Genomic DNA, 5,000 nt, shown 5'->3' with positions numbered 1-5,000 from the left:
TCCTGAGTCAACACAAAGGGGGGGCCGGGCCGGCGGAACGAGGACCGGCGCGCGCGGAGCCGCCCGCGCCGCTTACGCCCCCGCCCGGAGAGGCGGAGGCCGGACGCGGGGGACGCGCGCGACGGCTGAGCCCCCGCCCGCCGGACACCGCGTGGGTTTTTGTGTCTGATAAATGCACCCGTCCCCGGGGCGAGGCCGGAGCCCCGCCCGCGAGTCGGCGCTCGTTTGCATGTATTAGCTCTGGATTTGCCACAGTTATCCAAGTAACGGTGGAGCGATCAAAGGAACCATAACTGATTTAATGAGCCGTTCGCAGTTTCACTGTACTGGCCATTCGTACTTAGACATGCATGGCTTAATCTTGAAAACAAGCATATGCTACTGGCAGGATCAACCAGAGTGCGTCTGCCGCCGGGGGGGCGCTGCTGGTGGCGGTGCGGCCCTGGTCCGGGACGAGGCTGTGGCTACAGCCGGGCCCGGGGGGCCGCGCGACACTCGTATACGTTCGGACGGGCTGACGAGCGGGTGTCGTGAAACGATGTTTCGCGCGGAGCCCTAGCACGCGTGGCGTCGGGCTCCGCGACGGTCGGACGTCTGGGTGTGGCTCGAGACGGAAGCTCGACCTCGGTTCGTCTTGGTTCTGCCGCCAAAAGGTTCACGCCGAGGCATGGTTTCGCAAGAGGGCCCCGCGAGTGCCAGCCGTGGATCCCGCCTCACTCGTAACTCGTATCGGATTCGTCCGGCCTCACTTTCGTTCGCACATCGGACAGTTATACGTGTGCTTTAGTAGCTTCCGTTCCCTCTTAGTGAGGCCGTCCGTACGTACCGCCCCAGCTCTTTCTGAGGCGGGTATCCACTCGGCTCGGGGGGGCCCAACGTTTGCCTAGTATCCTCGGCGCTGGAGCTTGACCCGCAAAGCCGGAGGAGCCGCACGCCCGAACACCGGCTTGCGCCGGCCGACGTGGGCCCTCCGAGGCGGGTCTCGTGTGCCAATCGCTCAGTTGGGGAACCGGCAGGCCCGTGGGCCGACGCCGGCTCACCCGGGGGTGAAGGGTGCTTCGATGGAGGCCCCCTGTCAGCCTCCGCGGAAGTCCGGCTTCAATACTTTAAAGTTTGAAAAACTTAGACATTTTTCGAGAACCGGAGCTTAGAGGGGTACATGCAAAAGCCAGGGCCGCGGGAAGCGCCCTAAATACTTCAATACTTTAAAATTTGAAAAACTTAGAAATTTTTCGAGAACCGGCATCTTCCCTCGGTAATTGCGAGATGCGAGGCCGCCCCTAGCCTCTGCTCTGTCGGACTCAATGGTCACGGGTGGCCGCTGATTAGCCCTGGTGCTCACCTCTCAAAATTGCGAGTCCCTAATATAATTCTGGCTGTCGGCTGGAGAAGGGGGTATAAAATCGGCACTTGAGGGAACGCCGGGCCCTCAAGTTCGGGGCCCTCTAGCGGATTTTTGAGGTACTGCACTCCCATTGGAAATGCATTGCCCATAGGAATACATGGGCGCTCCGTCCACTACAATGTAATTCCCTCACAATATCTGCCCCCGCGTGGCCGCGCGATGCTACTGCTGCCCCGTTGGGAATGAATGGGCCTTTCGGAGGCCATAAATACAGCGCCGCTGCATGGATTTTGGCGGTACTGCGGCTGTCGTTGAAAATACATGGACCCGTCTGAATGAATGGGCCTTTCGGATTCCATAAACCCAGCGCCGCTGCATGGATTTTGGCGGTACTGCGGCTGTCGCTGAAAATACATGGACCCGTCTGAATGAATGGGCCTTTCGGAGGCCATAAACTCAGCGCCGCTGCATGGATTTTGGCGGTACTGCGGCTGTCGCTGAAAATACATGGACCCGTCTGAATGAATGGACAAAATATAAATCAGACACTACAGAACACAAGCATAATCCAAGATTACAAAATCATCTCAGCCTTTAAAAGAAACAAAAACCTGAAAGACTACTTAGTAAAAAGTAAATTACCAGAAATCAACATAACACAAACGCAGGGCCCCACATTCTACAAACAAGCCACCACAGTTAGGAACACCGTCACCAACACAAACTACCTAATTAAACAAACAATCACACCTGCTACGGAAAACTGAAAATACATGGACCCGTCTGAATGTATGGGCCTTTCGGAGGCCATAAACTCAGCCAGCGCCGGGCCAGTGTTTGGGGTATTGTGCCCGCCACTAGTGGCTGAATACATAATAATAATAATAATAATAATAATTCCCTTGTATTGTCATTCTGTGTAACAATGTACACAGAACGAAATGTCGATTGCACTGGGCTAGTGTTGAGGGAACGTCGGGCCCTCAAGTTCGGTGGCTTGGAGCGGATTTTTGAGGTACTGCACTCCCATTGGAAATGCATGGGCGCTCCGTCCACTACCATGTAATTCCCTCACAATATCTGCCCCTGCGTGGCCGCGGGATGCTACTGCAGCCCCGTTGGTAATGAATGGGCCTTTCGGAGGCCATAAATACAGCGCCGCTGCATGGATTTTGGCGGTACTGCTGCTGTCGCTGAAAATACATGGACCCGTCTGAATGAATGGGCCTTTCGGAGGCCATAAACTCAGCGCCTCTGCATGGATTTTGGCGGTACTGCGGCTGTCGCTGAAAATACATGGACCCGTCTGAATGAATGGGCCTTTCGGAGGCCATAAATACAGCGCCGCTGCATGGATTTTGGCGGTACTGCGGCTGTCGCTGAAAATACATGGACCCGTCTGAATGAATGGACAAAATATAAATCAGACACTACAGAACACAAGCATAATCCAAGATTACAAAATCATCTCAGCCTTTAAAAGAAACAAAAACCTGAAAGACTACTTAGTAAAAAGTAAATTACCAGAAATCAACATAACACAAACGCAGGGCCCCACATTCTACAAACAAGCCACCACAGTTAGGAACACCGTCACCAACACAAACTACCTAATTAAACAAACAATCACACCTGCTACGGAAAACTGAAAATACATGGACCCGTCTGAATGTATGGGCCTTTCGGAGGCCATAAACTCAGCGCCGGGCCGGTGTTTGGGGAATCGTGCCCGCCACTAGTGGCTGAATCCCGGGCTAGTGTTGGGGGACTTGTGCCCGCCAATAGTGGCTGAATCCCGGGCTAGTGTTGGGGGACTTGTGCCCGCCAATAGTGGCTGAAATCCGCGCCGGTGTTTGGGGAAATGTGCGCGTATTATCGGGCCGGTGTTTGGGGAATTGCGCGCGTATTATCGGGCCGGTGTTTGGGGAATTGCGCGCGTATTATCGGGCCGGTGTTTGGGGAATTGTGCGCGTATTATCGGGCCGGTGTTTGGGGATATGCGCGCGTATTATCGGACCGGTGTTTGGGGAATTGTGCCCGCCACTAGTGGCTGAGAACTTGGCTAGTGTTTGGGGACTTGTGCCCGCCACTAGTGGCTGAAATCCGGGCCGGTGTTTGGGGAATTGTGCGCGTATTATCGGGCCGGTGTTTGGGGATATGCGCGCGTATTATCGGACCGGTGTTTGGGGAATCGTGCCCGCCACTAGTGGCTGAGAACTTGGCTAGTGTTGGGGGACTTGTGCCCGCCACTAGTGGCTGAAATCCGGGCCGGTGTTTGGGGAATTGTGCGCGTATTATCGGGCCGGTGTTTGGGGATATGCGCGCGTATTATCGGACCGGTGTTTGGGGAATCGTGCCCGCCACTAGTGGCTGAATCCCGGGCTAGTGTTGGGGGACTTGTGCCCGCCAATAGTGGCTGAAATCCGCGCCGGTGTTTGGGGAATTGTGCGCGTATTATCGGGCCGGTGTTTGGGGATATGCGCGCGTATTATCGGACCGGTGTTTGGGGAATTGTGCCCGCCACTAGTGGCTGAATCCCGGGCTAGTGTTGGGGGACTTGTGCCCGCCACTAGTGGCTGAAATCCGCGCCGGTGTTTGGGGAATTGTGCGCGTATTATCGGGCCGGTGTTTGGGGATATGCGCGCGTATTATCGGACCGGTGTTTGGGGAATTGTGCCCGCCACTAGTGGCTGAGAACTTGGCTAGTGTTGGGGGACTTGTGCCCGCCACTAGTGGCTGAAATCCGCGCCGGTGTTTGGGGAATTGTGCGCGTATTATCGGGCCGGTGTTTGGGGATATGCGCGCGTATTATCGGACCGGTGTTTGGGGAATCGTGCCCGCCACTAGTGGCTGAATCCCGGGCTAGTGTTGGGGGACTTGTGCCCGCCAATAGTGGCTGAAATCCGCGCCGGTGTTTGGGGAATTGTGCGCGTATTATCGGGCCGGTGTTTGGGGAATTGTGCCCGCCACTAGTGGCTGAGAACTTGGCTAGTGTTGGGGGACTTGTGCCCGCCACTAGTGGCTGAAATCCGCGCCGGTGTTTGGGGAATTGTGCGCGTATTATCGGGCCGGTGTTTGGGGATATGCGCGCGTATTATCGGACCGGTGTTTGGGGAATCGTGCCCGCCACTAGTGGCTGAATCCCGGGCTAGTGTTGGGGGACTTGTGCCCGCCAATAGTGGCTGAAATCCGCGCCGGTGTTTGGGGAATTGTGCGCGTATTATCGGGCCGGTGTTTGGGGATATGCGCGCGTATTATCGGACCGGTGTTTGGGGAATTGTGCCCGCCACTAGTGGCTGAGAACTGGGCTAGTGTTGGGGGACTTGTGCCCGCCACTAGTGGCTGAAATCCGGGCCGGTGTTTGGGGAATTGTGCCCGCCACTAGTGGCTGAATCCCGGGCTAGTGTTGGGGGACTAGTGGTCGTAAAACCGGGCCGGTGTTTGGGGACTTATAGGCCGACACTAGTGGCTCAAAACCGGGCTGCCGTTTGGGGACTTGTCGGGCCAACATTGGCTTGCAGCACTTGGAAAATTGCACTAAGTCCGATTGTCGGGTCACCAGGGGCTCGTGGGACTTAGAATTTGTGCCACTCCCCGGCCAGTGTTTGGGGACTGGCTGCCGCCTCCTGTGGGCCGGTCCCCGGCTGGTGTTTGG

The 5,000-nt window shown here is 56.3% G+C and overlaps 1 non-coding gene across 1 annotated transcript in view; it reads right to left on the bottom strand.

Annotated features, from left to right (window-relative positions):
* LOC148345190 (18S ribosomal RNA) overlaps nt 1-401 on the bottom strand; it is a 1,987-nt gene extending 1,586 nt beyond the window's left edge. The window contains exon 1 of the ribosomal RNA XR_015848758.1: nt 1-401. This exon is cut by the window's left edge and continues 1,586 nt beyond it. This is a non-coding gene — a ribosomal RNA (18S ribosomal RNA).
* Nucleotides 402-5,000: the final 4,599 nt, after the last annotated feature.

This window comes from Urocampus carinirostris, unplaced genomic scaffold (genome assembly GCF_059441175.1).
Source record: "Urocampus carinirostris isolate Australia breed hairy pipefish unplaced genomic scaffold, RoL_Ucar_1.0 HiC_scaffold_67, whole genome shotgun sequence".
Classification (NCBI taxonomy): domain Eukaryota; kingdom Metazoa; phylum Chordata; class Actinopteri; order Syngnathiformes; family Syngnathidae; genus Urocampus; species Urocampus carinirostris.
Note: the sequence above shows the minus strand (reverse complement) of the source record. Positions and strands in the feature narration are given on the sequence as shown.